Below are 16,160 nucleotides of genomic sequence, written 5' to 3' on the forward strand. Positions count from 1 at the left end.
GTGAAAGGCCTCAGGAGTTCTCACTATAAAAGAGTGGAAAACATAAAATTACAGTGCCAATGGTTTAAGAAGAGCACTGGGAAAAAAGGTGTTTTCACTGCAGTAAGCTGGAACACACATTGCTGGGCATTGAAGGAAGACACTTTGGGAAAAGATGTGGTAAAAGAGGCTAAACCAGTGGAATTAGTGAAACTGGTAAAGGACCCTAAGTGGAGCCGAGGATCTGCAGGAGAGTGAACAGCCGAGGCAAGGGGTAGGTATGGAGTTAGTACCAGATCTGTAAAGAATTTGCCTGTGGATAACATTTACTCAGAAAGAGCGCGGGGGGGGGGGGGGGGGGGGAGCGGGGGGCGGGAGGGAAAGGACAAGAAATTAAAATTTTGTGAGATACGAGATCTGCTCAGTCTCTAATAGTTGAGAAGTGATGCTCCCGAAAAGCACAACAGATCAGGCAAAAGCTGAAGAGTAGGACAATCGACATATCAGGCATAAACCCATCATCAGGAATGTGGCTTGGGGACAAGGGGGCTGAAAGATAAATAGGAGGGTAGGAGCTGTGCTGGCTGGAGGATCACTGGGAAGGCTATAGGAAGATGTAGGTGGGAGTGATAGTGATATGTCACGGGGGAGAGTGGAGTCGATAGTTGGGAAGAAAGATGTACAATTAAGACTGTTCAAGAGGGCGGTGCTAATTTGAACGGTTGGTTCTGGGATGACGTTGGGGGAGTGAAGATTTTGTAATTGGTGAAGACGATGTTGATGTTGTATAGTTTGAGAGGTCCAGCTGTCCTACCACCTATCCACTTCACCCTCCTCTCCGACCTATCACTACCACACCCCACCTGCATATACCTATCACCTTCCAAGCTACCCTCCACCCAGCTCCACCCACACCGTTCTATTTATTTCTCAGCCTTCACCCTCCCTTACCCCCCATTTTCGTGATGATGGACCTGTGCCTGAAACGTCAACTCTCCTGCCTGCCGGATACTGCCTGACCTGCTGTGCTTTTCCAGCTACACAGTTTTAAACTCGGATCTCCGACATCTGCAGTCCTCACGTTCTCTCAGCCTCTAATAGTAAGGGACGAAAGTATTTTCACTCTTTCTGACATGTTACACAATAGCGTGATAATTTGTGGGATGCAGCCAGAAATTAAGTTTGGGGGACAGAAACATCAGGTTGGAGTGCCAAATCAAGATTGGGGAAGTAAAAGTGAGAGTGAGTGACAGACTGTGAGTTCCAGGAATACGGTTTATTCTTGGGAACGTTTCAGCATGATCCAAGGTGGGAAAGGCACCCCTTGTGGTGGAGAAGTCAAATGAAAACTAGGGAATTGAGAAGTTAAAAAATGTATGTGCAGGAATTGTTCCACACTATGTGCTAACAAGATCCTACTGTAAAACGTTACAACAGGAAGGAAAAACAAAAGAAAAAGACAAAGGAATTGATGTTCAGTTAACTGACACCATGTTTGATGAAATGCTGCAGAAAAATAACTGAACGTGACGAGAAGTGGTAGGTTAGTTCAGAAGGGAAATGGGCCAAAGTGCACTAGATCGTGCTACCGGTAGCATACTGTGTTACAGATAGCACGCGAATTAACTGCAGGCGGTTATGGTTAATTGTGTAGCTCCCCTTTCCAAAATAAAAGTAGAAACCAATATTTGCTGTCCATAATGTATGTGTCTCCCAGATTTCCAGAGGCAATTCCATTACGGAGTGTTAAGGCAAAACGGGAGGTGGAGGGGTTGGTAGCTTTCTTTTCTCACTGTGGCCTACCCAGAGAGATTCAGTCAGACCAAGCTCTCATTTTACCACTCAGCTGTTTAAGGAAGTCATGGATAGCTTAGGCATACAGCACTTCAAATCATGTGCGCGCCATCCTGAATCCCAGGGAGCCTTGAAAAGTTAGCATCAGATACTGAAGACCATGCTAACAGTGTACTGTCAGGATTGGCCAAATGATTGGAATAAAGGTGCCCCATTAAATTGCTTATCATCGAAGATGTCCCAAATAAATCTAATGCATTTATTTCCTTTGAGTTAATATTCGTACATGAAGTGAGAGGTCCTTTGAAATTTATTAAATAAAAATTGACAGGACCGAAGTTGGAAATCTCACACTTGGATTATGTATGTGAGATGAGGGAGAGATTAAATGGAGTAGGCGAGTTAGCTCAACAGCACCTGAAGTGGGCATGGCATAGAGTAAAGCAGGTAGGGATGATGTATTTATATTTCCAGCAGTGGTAGGAAATCCCTTCAATGCCAGGTTTAGGGGCTCCTTTCAAATTAAAACAACGTTGAGTCAATTAAACTATCTGGTAAAGATTCCGGATGTGACAAAAACGTTATCGAGTATGTCATGTGAATGAATAATACTCCAGCCACATTTACGACTCAGGAACACAGTTGCGGCCAAATGAACAAATTGGGCAGTTCATCTGTATGATGTAGGGATCTTTAGCAAGTGATTGAAAGCTCCCTTGTTACAGCAGGCAGAGCATGTTGAACGATTACAAGAAGCAAACTTGGTAAAAATCTTAAAGAAAACAGAATTCGCGGAGGCAGAGGTGACGTTCTTGGGACATTACATTGAACTTAGAAGGTTGACTCCATGGAACACAAAGACGAAGGGCTTTGAGGAATTTCCACGACCATCCTCGAAGAAAGGGGTCCTGCAGTTTTTCGAACTGAGTGGATTCTATCGAAAGTTTGTTCCAAACTTCAGCAGCGTATTGGCACCACTGCTGGATTTACCAAAGCAGAACACAGATTTGTGGTGGACAGAACAATGCCAGGAGGCATTTGAGAATTTTAAAGCAGGTTTAATCACCGCACCAGTTTTATCTGCACCAAATATTTTGAAACCCTTTGAAAATTGTGTCTGATGCTAGGGATATAGGGGTCGGAGATGTATTGATGCAGAAAGATAATGATGGAATTGACTGGCCAATTGTCTATTTGTCGAAAAAGCTCAATATCCACCAGAAATAAATACAACATCTCCATTACTGAAAAATAATGAGTGAGTTTCGTACTGGCCTGAGAGTATTGTAATGTTTACATGACCAACAAGTTGTCAGAGACAGTTCTGGACAACAACAACAATCCTCTCGTACTTATTTGGATATTTAAAGACCAAAACATGAGACTATTTCAATGGAGTCTTATGTTACCGTCTTTAAACTGACAAAATGGGTATGCTGTGGGTCGTAAAAATGTTATAGCAGTTGTGTTATCGTCAATTTAAAGGAAGAAGTGTCGATAAAGTTTGACTTATTCCAGTGTTATATATGTGTGCAGAAATAATATGAATGGTATAACTGAGATTAATACATTTGTATTTCATAAAAATGGAATTAAGAATTAGAGGAAAAGAAATGAAGCCATCTTTTCATTCTGTTGGTTAATATTTCTTTTCCTGAAGGTGGGAGATGTTATGAAGCTGAAAGCAAGTCTGTTCTCTTTAAGACAGAACGAGTCTTGCTGAATAGAAAGTATAACCACAGATGCTAGCTAAAGGTTAAACTGTTACAAATGTAACAATTAGCCGTGAATTGGATACCTGAGTTTTGGTTGCTGTTTTGACAGCATTTCAAATGCAATCAAGGAGTTTAAATAACGCTCAGGATACCATAAGCCAATGGAATTTGAATATTATTGTTTAGATACATAGAAAGCAACCAAATTACAAGAATTATTGTATCATTGGAAGTATATAAACCCAGCATTTTGAACACTAGAGTGAGATCCAACAGCAGAGTAACTGCTGTCGAGCAGAAGTGCTAACTGGCCATCTTAAACACTTGCTGTCAAAGATACATGTTCATGTCAAACCTACTTGCAGTAAACAAAACAAAACAGACAGGGAGATCAGCAGCTGCAAGAGTGAACACAGCGGGGATGATGCAGACTGTGTGATCTTGAAATCTTTAATTTGTGGATTGTTGGAACAGTATATTTTTACAGAGTTGGAGTCAGATAGCAAGTAGCTAAGACAAACGGGGCTTGGATTTGTGAATGGTTGTTGTTTATTGTTCACTATTAAAGTTAAGAAACTAACTTGCTGATGTTTGTTTAAACAGTGGATTGTAGGAGATCTGTGTCACTCATATTTTAACAGATTACAAGTTGAGGCGAGCTTTTCTGGGTGTTTGGTTTTAATTAACAGAGGGGTTCGACTCTACCTTGTCAATGTCCATCCACGCTAACCCCATTTCCCTGCAATTGGCCCATATCCTACAAGTCCTTTCCTATCCACATATTTATCCAAATGCTTTTGAAATGCTGTTAATGTACCCCCTCAGCCACATCTGCTAGCAGCTCATCCACGTACCAGCCCTCTGTGTAAAGAAGTGGTGCCTCAGGTTCCCTGTTATTCCTTCCCCTCTAACCTAAAACTGATCCCGTCTCGTCCTCGATTTTCTAAACTTTGGAAAACACTGAGAGCGTTCACCCTATCCATATCCCTCATGATCTTGTACAGTTCTCTAAGGTCGCCCCTTAGTCTGCTACACTCTAAAGAAAAGGTCCTAGCTTGTCCAACCTCTCCCTATAACTCAAACCATTGGGTCCTGGCAACGTCCTTGTAAATTTCTTCTGCACTCTTTCTAATTTCATAACATCCTCCCATAACAAAGATGACAAAACTGAACACAATACTCCAAATGCGGCCTTACCAAAGTCCTGTGTAACTGCAACATAAATTCCCAACTTCTATACTCAATGTCCTGTCTGACGATGGCCAGTGTGCCAAATGCCTTTTTCACTGCCGTGTATACCTGTCACTCCACTCTCAGGGAACCGTGCACCTGAAAGCCAAGGCCCTCTTCCCACTACACCCTATAGAGCTGTCCGATTCACCATGAAACTCCTACCTTGATTTGAATTTCCAAAATGCAAGACCTCGCATATCGATATTAAATTCCATTTGCCATTTCTCAGCCCACTTCCTCACCTGATTAAGGTCCTGCTGCAATTCCTGATAAACTTCCGCACTGATCACGCTAACACTTATTTTAATGTCATCTGCAAACTTACTAATCATGCCTTGTACAGTCTCAACCAAATCATAGATAACAAACAGCTATGGACCCAGCCTCCAACCTGATATCATCCTTCCACAAAACCCTCTGATTCCTACCATCAAGCCAACTGTGTATCTAATTGGCTAGTTTCCCCAGCATTCAACGCGATATAACTTTACAGAGCATCCTGCCATGTGGAAACTTATCAAAGGCCTTCCTGAAATCCGTAGAGGCTATATTTACCGCTCTGCCCTCGTCAACCTTCTTGGGCACTTAATCAAATAACTCTAACAAATTTGGGAAGCGCAATCACCCACTCATAAGTCTATGCTGACTGCTCTGAATCAAACCCTGTGGAAGTAATGGGTGCAGACAATGGTGTGCTGTCCTTCATTGTAAGATGATTCGAGTACATAAGTAAAGCCATCTTCCTGCTGTTGTAGAGCCTTCCTGAGAGATCATTTGGGGCACACTCTGCAGATTTGATCTCCTTTGTTTGGAATGATCTCCTTACCACAGACACGGATGATGGTAACATGAGGATAGAGTGAAGAAGCTGAGTGTTTAATCTGTAGAGCTGTGACAGACGAAGAAATGGTGATGCTGAAACACAAGGTGTAGCAGCGATCACATATTTCCAAAAGAGACATTGATAGGGTGAGGAATTCCATACTTTAACCAGGATTGATTGGTTTGATTTATTGTCACGTGTACCCAAGTACAGGGAAACACTTTATGTATGAGTTGTGGAGGCAGATCATAGTAAGCATGGTCAGACAGATCATAGGGTGCAAATGGACTTGGACAGAGTAAGGCATACAGGTGACACAGAGCAAGACGTGCACTAGACAAGATCAACATGAACAAGATCAGCATTATGTGAACTTAGTGAGCCCATTCATCAGTCTAATGTGACTTTTGTAATAGTTTATATGCCTAAATTAACTATTCCCATGTTATTGCGCAGTCGGCGTGTGAATCTGTATTGAACGTCATGTTGCTTACAATCCCCAACAGCAGACACAATACCTTCCATCTGAAACGGGTAGCTTTTCCCAACAGCTTCCGCCCTACATAGAGAACACGAGGCTGATTTGTTGGAGATGAAATATGCCTTCTTCAGACTTCACACAAGACATATGTCTTCTCTCCTCACCGCGAGAAAACCACGTTAAAGTCCCACGTGTGTGTCATGAACAACATGTCTGTGTACCATCTGCTCCACTTGTTCATCATGTTAGAGCATCAATTATGTGACAGTGAGAACTGCCGATTCTGGAGATCAGAGTAGAGAATGGATTGCTGGAGAAGCACAGCAGGTCAGTCAGCATCCGAGGAGCAGGAGAACTAATGTTTCGGGCATAAGCTGTTCATCAGGAATCAGCATCAATTATCTAATTCTGTTCCTGTGAAAGTGCGTTGGGGGGAATGTCCTCCTACTGTTCCTGTATAAGTGGCTCAAGGGGTTGAGTGGTCTCCCCTTGTTCCTGTGCAAGTGACTCACGGGGCTGTCTGGCCTCATCCTATTGCTGTGTCAGTGACTCAACGGACGGACTGGCTTCTACCTCGTCCAATTGGACAGGGCCAAAGGGCTGACTGGGTTACCCATCGTTCCTGTTTAACAGTTCGGTATGCTGACAAGTGTGATGATGCTGTAGCTTTAAAAGTTATTTTGTATTGGATTCTTTTAAGAGAGAGATTGAACTATTGTCACAAAGCTGGCTACTTCAGACCACTAGAGTAAAGAGCTAGGGAGGCCTTGTGTTTATTTTAATGCAGCCTGAATGGGTGTGGCAGCTCTCACAGGTTAGGATCACTGGGTCTTGGTTTCTCAGTAACATCAGAAATTATTGGGGTCTTTACAGAGTTGGAAGCCCCAGTTAATATCTCCTGGCTGCTACTCTCTATGAATTTTCTCTTGATGCTGTTTTTAATTCCTGGATTGGAGAAATGTTTGTGACATGCTGTGTCTGAATATTCCTTTCTGCCAGGGGCTGTGTTTCTGTAATTTTCCTGTATTGGAACAGTTCATTAGTAATAGTTCCGGGGTCTATTATTCTGTTAAATTGTCCAATAAAATTAAGTTATTCTAAATTGGCCTTTCTTGGTTTCATTTCATCTTTCGTGTTTAAGTAAATGGTGTTTTGGTTTCACCGAGTAGTTTGACCAGTCACAATGCATCCAGAAAAGACAATTTAGATTTCCTTTAAAATAAGAAAAAAATAGATTTTAGGCTACCGCCTTCAAATATTTTTGATGGGCTCTGGTGTGGTCCATCACACTAGACTCCTGTTCTTGAGTAATATGCTGGAGGCACTGAATGGGCTGTCCCTGTTCTTCACCAATAGTTTCAATGGGCTGAATGACTTCCGCATATTCCTGTGAAACCAGTATGAGGTACTGAATGAACTCTTGTTTTACTGTGGCAAGGTGCAGTGCCAGGCAGTGCTGTTACGTGAATGTTGCAAACACTTTAACTAAACAAACGTGAGTGGTGTCTGGGTCTTGCTGCACATGGACACAGACCAGTTCAGGAGCTGACCGGGGAAAAAACACTCGGCACATTGTAGGATTTTCAGTCACCATCCCCACTTCTGAACTTATGGTGGGGAGGGTGGGGGCGCGGAGACATTGATAAAGCAGCTGAAGATGTTTATGAAGTGGAAGCTGTCCTGAGGGTAACCCACAGAGGTGACCCAGGACTGAGATGATGAACATTCTTCTTTGTACCATGTTTGTCTCCAAACACTGGAGAGCTTACTTTGATTCCCATTAAGCCCAGTTTTGTTAAGCTCCTTGATGGCAAAAGAACTCAACCACTGCCTTGATACCAGGGCCAGTCATTTTTACCTGAACCTTTTGTTAATATCAAGAGGCCATGATATAGGAGCAGCAAGTGTTTTCTTCAACAGGAGGCATTGAATGTCAGGATTTCTCTTCTCAAGAGTGTTCGGGGAGCTAGATAACTGAAAGTATTTGAAGAGGAGGTAGATGGATATTGATCTGTCAAAGAGTTGAGGGAAATGAGGAATTGGTAATGAAAGAGGATTTGAGACCAAGAGCAGGTAAGTCATGATCTCAGTGAATGGCAAGGCAGGCTTGGGGGTGAACGACCTGTTCCTGTTTTTGATGTTCTCACATACTGTTATTGGAAAGTTAGTGTGTGTTATTTTCATGGATGTACTGTTATTGTATATTGCAGTCAGGGACACCAGACAATTTTGTGAGCCATTGCTTGCTGAGGTATGTGGGCTGTATTCTCGGTGAATCTGGGTCTACAACATGACCAACAAATGAAGCACAAATTGCAGAGAGGGGAAGCTCTGTGAAGAGAGATGAGGGGCCTCTTTCATAACCGTGCCTGGATTTTTCAATTGCATTTGCCAAATCACTTCAAAGCATGTGTGACAGTCTTGAGAGGCTGAATGGTCTCCTCTGTTTCTGTGCACCAGGTTTGAGGAGTAGGTAACCTCCAACTATTCCTGTCTAGCAGGTTGAGGGGCTGAATGAATCACAGAAACAAGGGACGGAGGAACAGGAGTTGGTCATTAGACACTTGGAGCCTTCTCCACGAGGCACGAAGATTGTGGCTGATCGGATTGGGGTCTCAGCTCCACTTTCCTGTTTGAATCCCATTATCCGTGACTCACCTCTCTGTCAAATATTTAACTAATGCACCTTTCAATCAATGCGAACATAGAGGCACGATAAACTTCCAGTGAAGAGAATTCACACTTGAAAGGACCTTTCAGAATTTTTCATCATCCCTCTTGTAGAATCAGAGAGTCATGCAACGTGGAAACAGACCCATTAGTCCAATCTGTTCACTCCGATCAGATATCAAATCTGATCCAGTCCCATTTGCCAGCATTTGGCCAATATCCCTCCTCTTTCAGATACTTTTAAAATGTGCGATTGTAACCACCTTCACCACTTCCTCTGACAGCACTTTCGGTACACACACCACTCTCTGTGTGAAACATTTATCTTCAGGTCGCTTCTAAATCATTAGCCCTCTCCCCTTCAACCTATGCCCTCTTGTTCTGGACTCCCCTACCCTGGGGAGCAGAGCGTGGCTGTTCAGAATATCCATGCCTCTGATGATTTTATAAACCTCTATGATCTCACCCCTCAACCTCTGACACTCCAGAGGGAAACACCTCAACCTAATCAACCTCTCCCTAAAGCTCAAACCTCCAGTTCTGGGACATCCGTGTAAGTCATTTCTGCAGAAAACCGAGTTGTACGCAGTATTCTTAAAGTGGCCTCACCAATATTCTGTACAGATGCAACATGCCACCACAACACCTATACTCAATGCTCTGACTGATTAAGGCAAATGTGCCAAATGTGTTCTGCACCACTCTGTCTACCTGCGACAGCACTTTCAAGGAACAATGTACCTGCAGCTCTAAGTCCATTTGTTCCATAACACGCCCCAGGACCTTACCGTTAAGTGTATTTTTCTGCCCGAATTTGCCTTCTGAAAATGCAAAACTTCGTATTTATCTAACTTAAAACTCATCTGTCACTCCTTGCCCCTTTGTTCGATTTCATTGTGGTCTCGTACTCTGAGATAATCTACTACACCACCTTTCTAATGTAATCTATAAACTTACTAACGATGGCCCCGATATTCACATCAAAATCCCTTACATAAATGATGAAATGCTGTGAACTCAGTACTGATTCTTGCAGCACATTGCTGCTCACAAACCTCCAGTCTGAAAAATACCCCTTTCCCTTCAAGCCAATTGTGACTGGCTTCTTCTGTATGCCATGTGACTGAAACTTACTAAACTGTCTACCAATCAGAATGAAATACTAGCTGTGAAGAGAGGCTGAGTAGGTTAGGTTTATTTTCACTAGAAAAAAGGAGATTGAGGGGGGGATCTGATTGAGATTTACAAAATCATGAAGGGTATCGACAGTGTGGATACAGACAAGATTTTTCCCAGGGTGAAGGATTCAATAACGAGAGGTCATGCTTTCAAAGTGAGAGCTGGGATGTTTAAGGGGGATACACGCGGTAAGTACTTCACACAGAGGGTGATGGGCGTTTGGACCGCGGTGCCAGCAGAGGTGGTACAGGTAGGCACGGCAGATTCATTTAAGATGCGTCCGGACAGACGCATGAGTAGGTGGGGAGCAGAGGGAGACAGATGCTTAGGAATTGACCGACAGATTTAGACAGTACATTTGGATTGGCTCAGGCTTGGAGGGCGAAGGGCCTGTTCCTGGGGTGTAAATTTTCTTTGCTCTTTGTCCTTTAAGTGAACACCTTGTTGAAGTCCATATAGATAATGTCTACTAATCTGCCTTCATCAATCTTCTTTGTCACCTCTTCAAAAAACTAAATCAAATTGATGAGACATAATTTCCCATGCAGAAAGCCACGTTATCTACCCCAATCAGCCCTTGCCTTCCCAAATGTATATAAATGCTATCCCTCAGAATCCCCTCCAACAACTTACCCACCACTGACATAAGACTTACCGGTCTATAGTTCCCTGGCTTTTTGCGTCAATGCTTCCTTTTCTAGTCCCACTCTTCCACTGCTCACAACAAATGATAAATGTAACCAGGTGATGTGGCCGATGATATCGTTCTCAGACTGGGTCAGGGTCAGTTTTAGGAACAAGTCTGGCTAGTTTATTTAATCTGCTAAAACAACACGTTTCTGATCAAGAGCAGTGTTATTCAAACTATGGTGGAAAGATGAATGGCAAAGTGATTGGGGGTTCCAAATAAATAATCAATATTCTCCTTTCTACACACACACACACACACACACTTTCTGCAATTTTAACTTGAAACTTCTTTGTCCAGATATTATTGTAACTCATGACAAAAGGAAAAGTTGCGAGATTTTCCAAAACGTTATTCTGCTTCTGAAGATATTGTACTCACGCAGTTGCTAGCAATGGGATTTCATCTTGGGAGAGTTGGAATTGGCTGAATTCCCTTTGTTTTAGGCAGTGAGGAGATTCCAATTGATTCTGTTCAGGGATCACCCAAAGGGGAGCACGGTGGTTAGCACTGCTGCCTCACAGCACCAGGGACTTTGGGTCGATTCCAGGCTTGGGTGACTGTCTGTGTGGAGTTTGCACATTCTCCACCTGTCTGTGTGAGCTTCTAATGGGTGATCCAGTTTCGTACCACAGCTCAAACTGTGTAGGTTCGGTGGATTGGTCATGCTAAATTGTATGTTGTGTTCAGGGGTTTCTATATTAGTTGCATTAGTCGGGGTAAATATCGGAGAATGGTTTGGGAAGGTTGGTATGGACTTGTTGGACCGAAAGACCTGTTTCAACACTGCAGGGATTCTATAAAAATAAGAATGGTAACGATGACTGTAGAGTTTTTTTTAGTTCACACACATTGCTGTGATGAGGAACAATGAAGGAGTGAGTGTAATAGGCTATTCCTTCTCTGGCAGATTACATTTTCTCCCTCTCTGTGTTTTCAGAGAGTAATATCATTCTCTCCCAAACAGGATCATGTGAGATCTCCTTGTATATTGTCCAAACTATGTCTCCATCACACTCCCTGTTCCATGTAGGTGCATCATTGCTGGTATCATACACAGAGCCATACCCTTATCAGAAAATGGTCTCGGCCGATTTGAAATATGTTTACATGGCCCTGCGTCATTAAGAAAAAAAATGTTTAATTTATTCAGAATAACTGTGTTAAAATGGATGCATTTTTTAAAGAAATACAGAAATTGCTGGAAACGCTCGGCAGGTTTGTCAGCATCCAGATGCCTTTTGTATACTGTCGTTGTACCAGCCTCCACCACTTCCTCTGGCAGCTCATTCAAACGCACACCACCCTCTGTGTGAAATGGTGCCCCTCGGGCTCATCAAAACATTTCCCCTCTCACTTTACCCAATTCCCTCCAGTTTTGGACACCCCTAACCTGGGGAAAAGCCCTGACTACTCACCCTATCCATGACCATTCTGAATTTATAAACCCTTACTGCTGCGAAATGTGACTTCAATCAAATGTGACTTCAGTCATCTTGGGCCTAAATTCTGAAGTTCAATACAGACACCTCTTCCTTCTCCATCAAGCCACAATTCTAAATCCATTTTAATCAGTTTGTTCAGATGCATCATGAGACACCTCTGTGGGATTTACACCTAGACCTTCGTGCCCGGAGGTAGGGACACTAGCATCACTCTGCAATACCCATAAAGCTGTAACATTATTCTCCTCTGTGGTTGTTCATCAGCCTGTTCCGACATGCTGTGACACACCTCTGCAACAGGCAGGACTTGAATCACGGCCTTCCATTCCAGAGCTAGGAACACTACCACACAAGTTGATGAATTGGAAACAAATCCAGAACTCTGGCTCAGAGACAGGGACACTACCCACTACACTACCATACCCAGATTTTGGGTCATATTTTAGTGCTCACTTTCAGCTCGGTGTGGATTTATTATAATCAGGTTTCCATTACTGAACGACACAAAACATTTTGTATTATTAAACAAATGCAAGATATTTGTCTCAACTGTAGGATATTGAGTGAACGTACTGTGCCATCGAAATTAACTGTGAACGTCTTTAATTGCTATTATCTGTTGTCTGCAATATTAAGGAAAGGAATCCTGCAAACACACTCTGCCCAGTGAAGGGTCTGAAATGGATATTTATGATTGAACACGGGAGACGGAGAAAGAGCATAATTTCTGGTCCCCAAAACACCGATCAGTATTACTCAACTCTCACGTGTGTCTGCCCACTTCCTAAAACCATGAAATGATACCAAACCGCTGATTACTGTCCAGCCTCTCCTCCCCACTGACTGTGTCTGCAATCTGTTCCTCCTCCCCCTCACCACAGAAGGCAAACCAAGCTCAGGGTCTTTGTGAAAATCAAGGCCAGAATGTGCAGGCCTCCTGGAGAGGGGGAGGGAATTTTAAAATTGAAGGGGGAGGGTGAGGTGACAGTCATATCACACACTGGGCTGAAAGGTTGCAGATAGAGTTTAGTTTGGATTAATGCGAAGTATTGGATTTGGTAAATCAAACAAGAGAAGGATACATACAATTAAAAGCATGGCCTTTGGTAGTGTTGCAGAACAGAGAGCTAGGCCGTCAGGCATAATTCTTTCAAATTTGCATCTCATATAGATAGTGTGGTTAAGAAGGTGTTCAGCACACGTGTCTTCACTGGTCAGCCCTTTGAGTATTGGAATTGGGACGTCAATGTTGTGGTTGTACAGGAACATTGGTGAGACCTCTTCTGGAATACTGTGTCCAGTCTGGTCATCCTGCCCGCTCATTCCATAGGCACACCACCCTCTGGTGAAAAAGCTGGCCCTTAGGTCACTTTTAAATGTTCCCCTCTCACCGTAAGCCTATGTCCTCTTGTTTTGGATTCCCTGTAGCCTAAGAAAATACCTTGACTATTCACTTTGATATTATTGACCTTGATATTATTAAGCTGGAGAGGGTTCAGAAGAGATGAACTTGATGTTGCTGGGAATGGAGGGATTGAGCTATAAGGAGAGGTTGGGTAGGCTGGGACCATTTCACTGGAGAGTTTGAGATTAACGGGCAACTTTACAGAGGTTTATAAAATAATGAAGGGTACAGATAAGCTGAAGGGCTGATGTCTTTTCCCTAGAATTGGAGATTCAGAACTGAGGGATAATTTAAGGTGTGAGGAAAAAGATTTCCAAAAGTCATGAGACGTAAATATTTTAGACAGAATCTGGCTTGGGTGTGGAATGAACTTCGAGAGGAAGTGGTGAGAGCAGGGACAGTTACAACGTTTAAAGGACATTTAGATCAGTCCATGGATACGACAACAGTTTGGATGTTGCTGTGAGCAGCTGCCCTCTCCCTCCCCTTCTCTGAATGAATCCCTGTTGGTTTTCACCCTCTGCCAATGCCTGTGCAGTGGCGTGGGGAGGCCAGCAGGGGGTGACATTGCATCACTTTAAGCACCACAGAGACTGCCAGACCTGCCCCACACAGAGACACACAGATACACACACATAAATTATTAAGACACGGCATTGAGCTCTTCTGGGAATCTAAACTAAACATGAATAAGCTGTTAAAATATGAATGACCGAGAACTCCCAAATTCCACTGTTAAACAAAAACATCAATTTATTTTCTAACTCTGATAGTGAACATTTTATATCAACTATTCACAACTCTGAGACCCCCAATCTCTTAACTGCCTATTACCCAACTAAAACTCAGTATACTATTTAAATAAGACACTTATTAAAATTACATCAACTTAATTTCAAAAACACTCAGCGGCTGTTGTTTTTGGTGTTTTCTTTCGGCTGTGGATCTCCCTGGGTTATCTTCTTTCTTTTTAATGTGAATGTGTTTCATATGAAAAGGTACCTTTGATAGAGATTTTTTTCCAATTTCTGGGATCTGTGTTGATGGCATTTGCTCTGTTTGCAATTTTCAAAATGCCTGCATTCTTAATATCCACAACATGTGATCATTTCTTGAAAACCAATAAATTCGAACTTGATTGGGTATTAGTATCCTGTGGTATAATTTAAACTGATTGGTGGAATTCGAATTGTTGTCCAAACAGCAACTATCTCAGTAATCTATTTCACAGCCAAATGTGACATATTTTCAATTGTCCTTGACACTCTGAGTCTGCCATCCTCTCATATACACAGGTGCTTGTAAGCTCTCAGTTCAGAACAGCATTCACACTCTCTTAAAGGTACAGTACACACATTCAACTTCATAACATTAATACCATGATGTCAATGATGATAAGCAGAGCCGATCCGGAGTTCTCTTGCTCCATGGTTTGTCCATATTTCGTTCACTGTGTCTGGTGTGTGTCAGGGAATTTGTTGGTCTGTTGACAACATTTCATTCGACTCCGCCCATGGGAATATATCAGTATTTCATTTGCTCGCACTCGTGTGTCAGGATTTCAGTTATTTCATGGGGACTGTGATGCTATAACAATCTCAATGTTTACAGATGGCAACTAATCTGGAAGAGTTTTAAAGTCTCTGGAGGACAGTGTGGAACTCTAAAAGGATAGCGACACGTTGGTGTAGGATTCAGTTGTATGGCAGACGGGATCAATGCAGAAAAGTGTGAGGTGATGCACTTTGGTAGGAATGACAATGAAAGTAAGTTTGACACAAGTCATACTGTTATAATGGGACTGCAGGAATAGATGGCCCTGGGTGTATATGAGCATAGATTGTTGAAGATGTCAGTACAAGTGGGAAGAGCAGTAACTATCACAGATTAGTTTCAGTATCTGAGCTGTTTACAGGAGGAGGTGTAGGAGGGAGTCGACGTGTTCCCATCCTGGGAGGTGGTGTTGACGATGTGTTATGAGCCCATCCTCCTGCCCATCGAGACCGTGGGGATTCTATTTGTACCAGCTCAACACAAAATGGAGATGCCATCAGGGCAACGTCATCTATAAAATTCCATGCAAGGACTGCCACAAACACTACGTAGGACAAACAAGAAGAAAGTTAGCCACCAGGATACACGAACACCAGCTAGCCCCAAAAAAGACATGACCCTCTCTCCCTCGTTGCCCTACACATAGATAAAATAACACCAATTCGACTGGGACAACACATCTATCCTGGGACAGGCTAAGCAAAGACATGCCAGAGAATTCCTAGAGGCCTGGCACCCCAATCACAACGCCATAAACAAACACATAGATTTCGATGCCATCTATCAACCCCTCAGAAAACGAACAGGAAATGACATCACCACAAATCCCACGAACCCCATCCAGGAGAAAGATGTAAATAGAAAGCAGGAGACAACAGCTTCTCTTCACTTGGAGGTCGCCAAAAATGATGTTACTTAACCAGGTAATATAACGTCTGGATATCAAACCGACATCTCACCGAGCAAACCTACACCCTAATTTTCCCTTGTCTGCTTTGTTCGGGGTAAACTGTGCAGGGCAGCTCCAAAGTGAGAAAGCTCAAGCGTGTGCCCATTGGCCCATTTAAAGATGGCACCAGTGGCAGGGATCACAGAATTTCCAGGGGCATCCGGGCTATGTTGACTACCTCCAGCCATGATGGGTGGGAGAATCGGGATGGTATTGAATGAGAAGGAAACTACGGGGAGGGGTGG

This window comes from Chiloscyllium punctatum, chromosome 18 (assembly GCF_047496795.1).
Source record: "Chiloscyllium punctatum isolate Juve2018m chromosome 18, sChiPun1.3, whole genome shotgun sequence".
Classification (NCBI taxonomy): domain Eukaryota; kingdom Metazoa; phylum Chordata; class Chondrichthyes; order Orectolobiformes; family Hemiscylliidae; genus Chiloscyllium; species Chiloscyllium punctatum.